Source organism: Saccostrea cucullata, unplaced genomic scaffold, assembly GCF_032062105.1.
Source record: "Saccostrea cucullata isolate Sc308-1 unplaced genomic scaffold, CSIRO_AGI_Scuc_v1 ctg8781, whole genome shotgun sequence".
Taxonomy (NCBI): Eukaryota; Metazoa; Mollusca; class Bivalvia; order Ostreida; family Ostreidae; genus Saccostrea; species Saccostrea cuccullata.
The window spans coordinates 1-13,640 of NW_026926560.1; the positions used below are offsets into that span (position 1 = coordinate 1).

Sequence of the window (13,640 nt, forward strand, 5' to 3'; positions counted from 1 at the left end):
CCAAAGTTCAATGTAGCTACATGTAATTTTCAGATTCTTCTGACTGATATTAATTATTAAGCAAACTTTAAATGGCATTATTCAATTGAACTATCTCACCCATCACTCTGGGTTAAAAACATGCAATGAACCACTGGGTTAAATATTTTTTCCAATGACACTGCAGCTCTCTCATCAGTTACTTTTTTTAGGGGGGGGGGGTTACACTTCTAGAATTAACAGAGGTCAAATACTGTATACAGGGTTATTTTCTCCCCATCTTATTTTCGCCCTTTCACTCTTGCAAACAATTTTGCCCCATTTTAAATTCGCCCAGTCATAGTTTGTTTAAGAAATTATACTGTATTCTTTAAATTCGTCCCGTTTTAAATTCGCCCAAATGAGGGTAGGGCGAAAGGAGCGAAAATAAAACGAGGCGAAAATTTCCCTGTATACAATAGTACGTTTTTTTTAAAAAAAGGAAAATTAGTTCTTTTTCAAAGGATAATTATGAAATATTATGCAATACATGTATTTTGTAAAAGTTTTACTGAATTTATTTTCAATAAAAATTCAGGATTTCTTGTGATGATGGAATTAATCCCCCAAACTAATCTCAAAGTACAACTTATTATATTTTTTTTCTATTCACTCAGTTAATCCATCTTTTCTGTTATACAAACTTTGATATACACATTAGACATTCTTTACACAGGTCTGGACGATTTCTAAATATGGAAGTAAAGAACGATAACCGAAAGTTGCTATAAATGTACATCAAGTACACGTAATTATTTTTCTGTCCAATCAGACAACAGCATTTTTACACACCCCAAAACATATTTTTAAAGAACAAAAAGATAACACGTGCTTTTGTTTTTTTCCTCAAAAAGATTTTTTTAACAAAAAATCTGTAGAGGTAAGATGAAAACTTTTGAAGAATAAGGTATTCCCCACATTTTTACCGTGAACAACCTTGACATTTTTATCTCGGTAAAGAAAAACAAATAATGCACGATATAATGTAATCGTTTACAGAGGTATAGATTGCACCAGCAAGTTTTTATCAAGTTCAATTATAACATTTACTAGAATATATTATATGATGGTAAATATAATTTTGCTTAGCCGTCCGATTTTCATCGATAATGCTTAAATTCCATGTGTGTATAGATCAAATATCACAAGTGTTTATCGTATGGAGTATACACATATAGTTTTGCATTATCACAGGTTTCATGAGCGCCGAATACTTTGCTATGCAGACTTTAAATGGGCATAAGGAAAGGCGTTTAACTTGAAGAAAAGAGAATCCTGTAATTATACATGAATGCTTTTTATCCCAATATCTTACCTCACATATTAGAAACTGCATGAACTACTAGTATTCTGTAATAAACACTCAAAAATAATAAAGACTGTTATCTTTTCGATAAGATTTTTATGTCAGGCTTTAAAAACTGAAAATTTACCGTATTTATATATCATTTTTTTAACGTAAGTAAACTTTTGGGATTGCTAACTCCTAGAGACAGATTTTTTTTTATCCCACTTAAAACGTATTTCAAGCTTTCAAGTCGTGTTTGTTCACGGTAGAATTGTCATAAATATTATATTATTCACAAATGCGCATAAAGTTTACAAAAAGTTTGTTCTAAAAAAATCTTTTGAGCAAAAAACTTAAAAACCACGTGTTTTATTTATTCTCTCATGGGTTTGTCTAAATGCTGTTATCTGATTGGTCAGAAGGATTAGTGCCTTGTTTATTCTGTGTATTAATAGCAATTCACGGTTATCGCTCTTGACTTCCTTATTTAGAAATCGTCCAGACCTGTTACATATACAGTAGACATGCACCTGACATGCCTTATGCATGCTGTTGACATGCACTACACATGCCTTAGACATGTTACTGACATGCATTATACATGTCTTAAACATGCTGCTGTAATGCAGTATACTTGTTTTAGATTATGCTGCTGACATGCGTTATAAATACATGCCTTAGACATGCTGTAGACATGCAGTCTTACCTGGGATCTTTATCACGCTCCTTTTTGAGGAGCATTTTCAGGTAGGAAATATTCATTGTAACAGGAAGATTTAAATCCCCCAACCTTAAGCTAAAAATAGAAGTACCCTTTATTTTAAATTCTTTATAATTATTTATACATGTACTATCAGAAAAATCAAACTATTTCACTTGCGCACAGTCTCCATTGATGAAAGGGGAAGAGGGAGTTGTTTTAAGGGCAGGGGAGTCAAGGAAACCGAGACAGAAATATCTTAAAAAAATGTTTTTTGACTTAAAACTTATTAAGCAAAGCTTATGCATAGGTTTGGCCTTTTGACTCATCTCAAAATGTAGGTCAGTTTCAGAATCTTATTAAACAAAAATGCCAATTCTTCCCTTATATAGGCCAAAAATAATGTAGTTAATGAAATGATATGAAGAAAATGAAATCAAACTGTTGCCAGTAATTGTGCCAATGTAATTAACTGGTTCTTTCCTTGCTCTGTACTCTTAGACCTGTATCTTAATTTAACCCACTTCCTACATAATGACAAAAAGGGGAGATACAGGCCAAAGAATATGGTCTCAAAATAAGACGATGTTATGGTTTCAGCCGTTGGTTTCCAGGAAAAGCCTCTGACAGGATATCAGTGGAGACTGCTAACAACTTACTTCTATTATCTTAATACCTCACTTCTGAGTTTTCTTTTTTAAAAAAACAAAATAGTTTGACATAATCCAGTACAGCCATCAAAAGATCTGTGTTAATGGCCCTGTTCTCAATTTACCATTCCCTGATATGGATATTGGGGAACAATTTAGCCCTTGGTGATTGCAGCAATTACATTGGAAGCACTGGTTTTCTAAGTGCTGATGTTTGAATAATGGGGGTCTCAGAAAGAAAACAAATGCTAATTAACAAGGCACAGCATCAATAGGGATTGAATTTATTTTCTTCTCAAAATTTCGTCCTACAAAACAGCCTTCAAATTGAAATGACTTATTAGATATTGATTCCCACATTTTTGTTGATCACTCAAGACTGTTTTTTATTAGTGTTTATGGGTGTTTTGTTTTCCTTTGATGCAAGGATGCAAAAGAAACAAGAAGAAAAAATGTGTTTGAGAAAATCAGTATGTTTTAACAATTATTGTGACCTTGACAAACAGTTTGATCCTCATCTACCTTTCTTTTCATGAGAAACTTTTAACATTTCTCCAGTACAATGACCAAACAAGAATTTTAGTCCCTATTTCAATATCATTCTAAGATAAGTGAGGTCAAGGTCAGGGGTTAAGTCAAGGTCAAAAGAAAGGTCAATGTCAAAAAGTGCAGATAAAGTGAACAGCTCTCACCAATATGTGTCACTAGGATATAAGGTTTGATAAAATTAATCGAACAGTTTCTTTGAACTTTATTAATATAAAAAATAATTTAATGCATTTTATAGCTCTTACCAATATGTACCAGCATATGAAGTTTGACAAAAAAAACTTGAATAATTTCTTTGAAACTGAGATAAATGCAAGTGAGGAAAGAATAGAAAGACAGAAGGGTGGAAGATGAACATGACAAACCTATGCCCCTGCCATATTCATGCCAGGGCAAAAAAAAAATAGTATTGACCTTTCCTTTGATCTTTACCTCACTATTCTTAAATTAAAGTTTTGCTTAATATAAAAAAAAAATCATATAATTTATTTTTAAGATATTTTTATCAATTAAACCTTAGAATTATGTTGATAAAATTATATTGATGAGATGCGTTCAACTTTAACAAAAATAATTTGGCTTGACCTTTCCTTTGACCTTGACTTGATCGGTGCTATTCAATTTCATAAACATTTTTTACCTTGACCTAATTTTATTTTTTTAAAAAGAGAAAAAGATGAGGGTATTTTGCGAGTGAATTGCAGGAATCATGTGCATAAAATATTTATAGTTTATAAACCCACAAATTTTTAGGCTGACCACATGCAGCTGGACAGACTTTACTTAAGGAATAACTCTAAGTTTTTGGTTTCATGATGTGATCAATCGAGTGGCTTGCATGATAATTTGCATAAACAGGCGTTTATGCATAAAATTATCAAACAAGCCAATTTGTTATACCTTTAAAAATTGTTCCTATACAAATCTATACAGAAAAAAGTCTAACATTTTTAATGTTTTGCTGAGCGGGCATAAAAAAATCGATGTTGGACCGCTGAGTTAAATGTTGGACCGCTCGGAGAGATGTTGGACCGCTTACGTCACAGAATGGGCGGAGCTTAATCTCATTTTCATTCTTTGGCTTTAAACAGTGACAGATCTAATGTTACATTACGGAATATAGTACAAAATACACGTATGTCAAAAAATATAAAATAAAATGAAAGGTATAACAAAACATTTATTGACAGAGTTCTCGGGCAAAATGCGTTTTGTCAGACCCTCGAACCAAACTGTCTGCCTTCAGCCTAACGGCCTCAGGCAGACAGTTTGGTTCTTGGGTCCGACAAAACGCATGTTGCCCTCGAACTCAGTCAATAAATGTATACATACTATTGATCATGAAACCAAAAAATCTTACAGTTATTCCTTATATTTACAAAATGGAAAAAGTAACACATAGAAAAATCTTGTTTAAATTGTAAACAGTAACATTTATGAACACTTAAGGATGTACAACACACCTACCCCCAAAAATTCCTGTCGTTTAATTTTCGTTATTTTTTTATATTTAGTAAGTGACTATATCTAATGCATGTGTGCACAATTTGGACAAAATAGTTCGAGTGTTTTTTGGACAGGAACTTCCAAAAGTTACCCCCCTTTAGTTGTTTACGAGGAGAGAAAATTTTTAATCAATGAATTACTTAAACCTTGATTTTCAAAAAAGCCAGGTTAGATATCAATGTCAAATTTCATTGGCTTATTCCTTTATCCATTTAACACAAAAACATAGTCATCTTTTTGATATTCATATCATCAAAATAATTTTTAAAGACCTTAAACTGAAAAACTATGAATTATATAAGCCTTGAAAATTGCATATTTTTCAAATTCAAAATTTTTTTGTGAAAAAACCTGTCGTTTAATTTTGGTAAAAAACTTTCTTTAGGTAGCTGGTAGTAAAAATAATCTTCATAATTTTTTGTATAATTTTTGTACGACCAGTTTTGATTTAATAGCGGAAAATTACCCCCTCCCCCTTTCTCAATAAATCACGTTCCCGAGCGTCTTTCAGACGGGTGTGATCACTTTGTTATATGAATCTACAAAAACACATTAAAAAAAATAAATTGGAATATTGCTTTTGCTTCAAAAATATATTAACTTACAAATTTAAAAGTTCTCATATGTAAAGCATATTTAAATGTAGATTTTTAGGCAATTTTTGAATACCCCTATCACCCTCACCCCTTCCTTTTTTGCGTCGCAGACCATTAGCGTTTGACGAAACGTCGTTTACAGTGCACATATACTGGTATTTCGTTATTCGAATCCCGGAGGTATGCATTAGTTCTTAAATTCATGAATGCAGAGTAAATATTGACTACTCTTTTTATATGTATCAGGAAAAAAATACTGAAGGATTTTAGTGTTTAGTCCATATATGTATGCGTTATGCATTCCATATATCACATGAAACCTGGATACGAATTCAAGTTTTGTTGAACTTCAATATCATATATGTCGATCTTTAATTTTATATCTTTAATTTTATTCATTAAAAAATGGTGTATGTTCAAATCTCCTGTGATATAAATGGAATAATTGTAGTTTCATTCATGTCATTATTTCAAACGAGACAGTATGTGGCAGTGGGGATACATCGACATTTGCATAGATGTACACCCCTCATGATATTGTACGCATTTCTTTCAATGTCGTCGCTTCTAAAGTTAGTATGAAAATTCCGTATTCGTCCACATTAACTTCAAAATATCAAACATTAAACTCTTCATCTATTTCAATTTATATCAAATCGCACTTTGATATTTTTTTTTGAAAATCTTTAAAAAGGCTACGTTTTGTTTTGATTCGAGGAAATGCGAACCGACATTGTTGACAGAAAATCAAACGATTTGCTGCAATAGGATATTCATCAATGCAGATAATTTCAGTACAAGTGAACAATTCTTTTCAATTCTATACTTACATTGTGTATATGAGGTCTATAGTATTCAATTCTCGGATTTATCAGGTCTTGCTGAAAATGTATCTGATTCTGTGGAAAACCGTGAATAAAGGGAGGAAAATAAACATCTCCTACATTTGCAGAGTTGTTCCTCTTTGATCAGTAAGGGTCTACATCGATTTTACATTGTAAAAAAGTTTGTTTTTTTTTGTTTATTTATTGTTATTTTATTTAATTAAAGAAAAAAAAACCAATATTTATATCGTAAATGCACAAATTGTAATGAAGATCATTAATCGGAATGTTATATAGCCAATTGTACATAATGAGAATTTCGGCAATGTAAAATAAAATTATCAGAATTAAAAAAAAATGCTGCGCTTTGATCAAAAATACAATTTATTGTATATATATGAAATGAAATGAAATAAACATTAAGGGATGGTATTTTATGTCTTGCTTTTTACGGAGTTTAATCGGGTTAATTAAAAAATACTTATTGATTGAGTATGGTACGCGCAATCAAAGCCAAGCCCCATATCCCAATTTTCTTTCATGATTGATATACATCGGGATCGTTTTACTCGTCGTTTCGACGCTTTATTTTTGACGTTAAATTTGACGTCACGTCAAACGTTCAATTGAAGTCGCAAGAGTTATCTCCCCTAGTGTGTTGTACGTCTTTAAACCTTAATTAAGAATTACATGTATGATAACATATTAGTTAACATTTGAAATAAATAATAAACCTCTTCTAAACAATAGCTATATATATGAAATTTTCAGTAGGTAAAGTTGACAAGGAATATGTTTATTATCATTTTCTTATCAAACAATTGTCCAGCTCCTCACATCTGTTATAACATGTTCAAGTCATGGTCAGTTATTTGAAGCATTGAAAGTTAAAAATCAGGTTTTTAAAAAGCTATTATCTGCAGCGACAATTTAAAATCTTGATCGTTTGCATTTAAGTTTCATTTAAATTACTTTGTAGCTGAATTCTTGAGTACTGCAACAGTGTAATTTGTTTTTTTATTTTTAATTTATGTTCGTTTCATGCTGGCATATAGTGTTTTTATCAAATACCTGTATTTGATTCATCTTCAACATTAAAACGGGTAAAAAGAAAAATTCAACATAAAACAAGATAAAACTGTGTCAACTATTGAGCACCTTAACTAAATCTGACCAGAACTTCAGTGGTAATCAGGTTGACTTTAATTTTCAATGATAAATTGATAACAATCATTGCTGGTTCTCCTGGCAGAATTCAACAAAAGGTTAAAGATTATCTAATTTTGGAACTACTAAGCCCCCCACATAATGATATTATGTTGACATTATCATCAATTTAAATAAACCGACTGGGCTAGAGTCATATAAATCAACAGTTCCTCACCCCCTTATGATCAATATTTATCATCCCCCAATGATAGAACTGCCAACAAGCTCTCTAAACTTTTGACAGAAATCAAATATTTCTAAAGACGAGTCACCTAATAAAGATAAAAATTCTAAAACTCAACAAATTTATGGTTTTATTGGTTTTTCAAGTTCAATCAGAAACATACAATCTCCTTTCATTTTTTCCCAATGCAACGAAGATTACATAAAGACAAGCAATATTCTAATTTCCATTACATACCCTCCAAAAAATAAAATGAACTGCAATAAAAACAATCTCTTTCTTACCGTTTCTTTTTCCCTGGTTTAGACATAAGTATTTCTCCGTCGATAGACTTCTCTCAGAGCAAAAGGTATAACCAGCTTCTGCTTAGGACACATCTATTCCTAGGACCATTGCAACACAATATCAATGATCTGGAAAAAAAAAGTTTGGGAATCTGATCAAGGTAATTCCTTATTAAACAATCAGGGAATATCAAGTTTCTTCAACCAAAGATCACAATCTTGGACAGAACAGGGCTGCTTTGTGTGTAAACCTTTGTTTACCTAATAGTGCACTGCGTGTTTCGATGTCTCTATCATTAATAACCTTGGATTGTCCAAATATAAAAACCGCTTTTTATATAATAACAAAAATATATGATACTGAGAGGGTACACATTATTAAAATCTCCAAATATCAATCATTTAAACTTTAAATCTCAAATGAGGTTACCTGTTCAATGAGCTACCTTAACATGTTAACGTATATCCAATTAAAATTTTTCATACCACTAAAAATCTTATGAAGTTATTATTTCTACAACTTGATTAACTTGTATGACAGATTTAATGCACAAAGCACATCCAAGGGAAAATTTCCAAACCACAGTCAAGTACAGTGTTTTCCTATGTACATAAAGTAATGCTTGATTTAAGTATTTTTAAATATTTCTACTTTACCTAGGGATAATTTTCTGAATAACATAGTCTTGTATATTAAAAAAGAAAAAAAGGAAAAGTGAACAAGAAGATCAAGTTTCAATAAATATTTCCTTTGGTGTTCACATTATTTCACAAAGGAGATTTTTCTTTCATTTTAATGTAAGAAGAGTAGCACTTGATTCTGTGCCATCTACACTCTTTAACTAAAGCTTTCTTCAGTTTTTCCGAGAAAAATGACATAGCAAGCTAAAGTAAACAACAAATTAGCAAACAATCTTCACAATTACCTTATTGATCGTAATATACCAAGTACTGTGTAAATCTAATTACAGAATCGGATGTGAATGGCCAACTCTGCGATTTACATGGTAATTTTTCCAAGTCCTTTTGACCAAATACATAAATTTTATTACGAATAAACAAGATATCGTTAATTTTATCACATACTCCAAATTACCTCTAAAGAATATAAGGAATTGTTTCTCTCAATATAGACTGTAGCTCTTGGTGTTATAATCAAGTAGCAGAAAATCAGTAATAGTCAACTCTTAAGATAGCCAAATGAATATAATATTCAATTTTATCCTGAGTTACTGACAAAAATTAAAGTATCTACAATGGCATGGTCACTTTCATTGTATCTGTATGATGTGTATTTACTTAGTGGATTATGTACTCAAGGCTGAAGCTAATAAATTAACCCTGGGTTTGTCCTGCTTTGGGAAAGAAATAAGAAAAAAATTCTTGTAAAGAGCATATCAATTACACCATATATTAATTTCCAACAAGTATACAGCATGAAAATTACACCAAAAGCTCCAAAGTACCACAGAAGATGGCAATTTTAATTTCCAACATACAATGTATACTGTAAAATTGATAATAAAGCACCTTCATAAAAACATGAAAGTCAAGTAATATTATCATGCAAGTTTGAAAATTACTCAGAACTTACCTTTTTTAAAAAAGAATTATCCATGCAAAGATATCAATATACACTAATGTCTTCTATCAAATATTGAATGCTAAATTCTTGGATGAAAAACTCTCTGATTTATACAATTGCTAGTACCACAGCAGCAGAGTAATATTTGGCATCAAATTAAACACAAAGTACATGAAAGTTGCCGATTTAAAAAAATTTGGTGAACACACGATTCACCAGGTGACAGTCAATTATCTTGATTATCATATCTCAGTCGTTAACTCCAAAATGGCTTTTAAATATTTCACAGGGTGCATCCATACAATTCTTTGATTTTTCACTTATCAACTTTAAGATAAACATGTCCAGAACAAATTAAAAGTTGATCCCAAGTTAAAGTCCTCCTTTGCAATTTGGCTACTTTATAACAGACTGTTATACATACAGCAATCAATGTCCCAATAGATTGTGGGAGTTCATGGTTAGGTCCTATATTCAGCTGAACAAAACATAGGTGACAAACAAATTCAATAGTTTGTCTGGTATGGTGACAAACTGTGGAGAACATCATAACAGTTCTCCCATCAATTCACTGTGGGATTTCTGTCTGCCATTCTAACAAATCTATTGATACAAAATCTTCAATGCTTAATGCTGCAATTTTTCATGGTATAAATTAAATATCTTAACTCTTATAAACACATTTATTGAAACTTACTAATCCAACAAGGATAATACATGTTCTGTGATTTAAATGTAGCCAGGCATATGATGCAATTAAACATCCTTCTTTAAGAAATGTTCCATAACCCCAATATTGAGAACATTTCTTTAATTGAAAACCCATTTGATATTAAGAAGATATAGACTATTTGAGTTTTGAGTGCTACAAGACGACATTAACAACTTCCTTCATTAGCTAACTTTCTTCTTCATACTGAATTGGTAGTGCTTTCATTAAACATCTAAATTATAAATACGCAATGCCATTGGCAGCATCTTAAATGAGGCCGTAATAAGTATGCATCTCTAGTTGATACAACAAATGCAAGTTTGGTCAAGGTATAAAATAGCTCCTTGGAAATGAACCTGTTTCAAAAACTTTAATATGAAATCCCTCGTTACAAAAACATGCATGTGTAAATATGTAGATCAGTTGCAACATCTGCAGCAAAACTGGTGCTGTTGTGTCCAACATAAGCATCATTCATTTAAGTTTGGCCTATGAAGGACTTACAATATTAAATTTTATGAAGAGACTTGCTACAAAACCTTTAACCTAGCTGCTCAATCATCTAGAAACTAGACAATCATTAATAGTCAGGATGGTGACCATCTCTATGGGCCCAAAAGGGACTTGTCTTCTGGATTGTTAAATGTAAAGTAAATTAATAAAATTTTGAATCTACTTTAAATATATACATGTAAGACTCCAAAGTGCAATGTCACGCCAAAGGTTGATGGTATCACAAAAGACCAATGGTCTGCTCCAAACCCATATGGCTCATTGTTTTTACGGACGCTAAAGACTAAAGTCCAATGGTAACGCCAAAATCCGATGGCTTGTTTCCATTGAGATACGATGCGACTGATTTGGGTTATTCCAGCACTCACTCAAGATAATTAATAGATTAGGGTTACTCTTGCACCTATCCAAGAGATGAGAATAAGTCTTTGCAATTTAGTAATTTAAAACCATTGGGCCTTGGCATTGCGCAGCATTGCATTTCTGCACAATAGTACTATGACGTCATTAACGTTTATTGTTTTCTGCATCATCAGACGTGTGTGTGTCAAACCATCGGGGTTTGGCGCAGACCACTGGACTTTAGTGTGACCATCAGACTTCATTGTCGCAAACCGCAGGTTTTGAGTTCACAAGCTTCCTCTAAGAATTTTCTCAAATAAATTTATCTGAGCAAGACTCAACTTTTAAATTTCTTTCCTTGCAACTTACCTATAAGTTTTAGGCAATATTATTAAAATAATACCTTTATATGCTAATTTTCATGCAGCACTACAAAAAGCAGTGTGAAATGCTAAAAATAGATTGTTTGTATACAGTGTCAATTCTACAAAAGCTGCATTAAAAAGAACCAAATGTCAAAACACATTCAAAATCAAAATGTGTTTAAATTATTAGATTTGTATCTTTTAAATGAACGCAAACTTATTATAGGCCCTATTTTATTTGCATAAAAAATTTAATGGAACACAATGTAAGTCTAACCCCATTTTTCTTGCTGTATTTTCCATAGGGGCTTGTCTTCCGGATTGTTAAATGTAAAATAAATTTTAAAAATTTTGAATCTTCTTTAAATACACTTAAAAGTTGTTAAATTAAAGATCCTGACACTTCCAGGCAAGAAAAACCACGTTTAAAAAAGACGTACCACATCTATATGCATAAACTCTATCAGGGACGCAAGCTTCCATCTTGGAAAAAATACCCCCGCCCACTTCAGCGCCTATTTCTGGACTCTAAACCATTAATTTATTTCGGTATCATGGCTCTGTCCCCTACAGTGATGATTTTCCTAAATGTTGATGCGATTGTCAGTCGTGAACACGCTTTTAATCAACAGTAAACGGATACAATTTCTTCGATTTGAGCTCACCTCGCTGAATCGACCCCAAAAGAACGGAAGTTGACAAAATTGCAAGGGCAGATAATGATTGTATAGGGAAAACTCAAGGGTAATCGAAAGCGAATGGTAACACCCAAGGATTTCCAGTTTCGTAGAGAAAAATGTTTACCGACAAGAAAAAGACGGTGATATAATAAATACGGGCTAAAGTTTGGTTTCACAGGCTAAATTGTCATTGGGAAGACTCATCTAATATATAAGTAATTTGTTACATAATTTAAAAGCGCGCTATATGCTATACCACGATTATCGCCCTTGCGTCGTTACCATGCAACCATGTCAACTTCCATTCTTTTTGGGTCGATTCAGCGAGATGAGCTCAAATCGAAGAAACTGTATCCATTTACTGCTGATAAAAAGCGTGTTCACGACTGACAATCGCATCAACATTTAGGAAAATCATCACTGTAGGGGACAGAGCCATAATACCGAAATAAATTAATGGTTTAGAGTCCAGAAATAGGCACTGAAGTGGGTGGGGGTATTTTTTCCAAGATGGAAGCTTGCGTCCCTTATAGAGTTTATGCATATAGATGTGGTACATCTTTTTTAAACATGGTTTTTCTTGCCTGAAAGTGTCAGGATCTTTAATTTAACAACTTTTAAGTGTATTTAAAGAAGATTCAAAAATTTTAAAATTTATTTTACATTTAACAATCCGGACAAGCCCCTATGGTATTTTCTGCAATTCTGTCACGCATTATCGGTAATATCTTAAAAATTCTTTATGTGAAATTATTGTAATTCATATTTTTCTTAAAAGGTATCAATTATCTTTTTATTTTGATAATGAAAAAATAAACCTTTACAATAAAATAAAAGAGAATGATGTAAGTAGTTTTCATTAATTTTTATACTGTTGTGTCATAAATATGGCTTCATAATTTAATCTGCTAATCTACAAATAAATTAAATATAGGTACATGTTCACTTTTCAAGGAAACTGAACTTCAAGCGAGGAAATTCTGGTTGTGGAGTCTCGGCGCGATGCATCCCTGACACCAAAGCATTCCAATTACAGACAACAACACCGACTAGACAGAACAGTCCTATACTCCAAATGCACAAGAAGTGCCTGCATTAAATTACTTTCTTTGAATCTCTTTACCTACAGGTGATGTCTACTGCATCATATTCATAAATCACGATTGTTGTCATGCATCTGCAGCAGACGGTCCAGCATCCATTTTGCAGAACAATACATTTCACAAAACGAATTTTCTGGTTGTCCGTACCCGACGTATACAGATGAAAAACGAATCATTGCACATTTATTCAAGATTAACATGGCATATATAAAAGACATTTTTAAAACGTTTTTCAATTTTTTATATCAACTGATAAATGTGTGAATTCCTTATTAAGTTTCATGATGGTATGCCAACATTGCACAGAATCAACACATGAAATTGAAATGAAAAGAAAAATCTGTGATACTGGCAAGATTACTGTTTTTAATGGCAAAAATCTTCTGGATAAATTTGATAGAATATTAGCATTCTTAATTAAATATTCTGTTTAAAATTGATTTGGGGATATCTCAATTCCAAAATGAAATTTGGACCGAATGTAAGCAATACCGTATAATCCCTATTAACAGCCCTGGGCGCTTAGAAAATT

General features: G+C 32.0%; 1 long non-coding RNA gene across 1 annotated transcript; it reads right to left on the reverse strand.

Moving 5' to 3' along the window:
• Positions 1-2,013: 2,013 nt before the first annotated feature.
• On the reverse strand, positions 2,014-13,177 carry LOC134272063 (uncharacterized). Its single transcript, XR_009993130.1, has 3 exons — positions 13,129-13,177; positions 7,809-7,937; positions 2,014-2,102 (listed from the first exon to the last, which is right to left on the reverse strand). It is a non-coding gene; the product is annotated as an uncharacterized LOC134272063 (long non-coding RNA).
• Between the last annotated feature and the right edge of the window lie 463 nt (positions 13,178-13,640).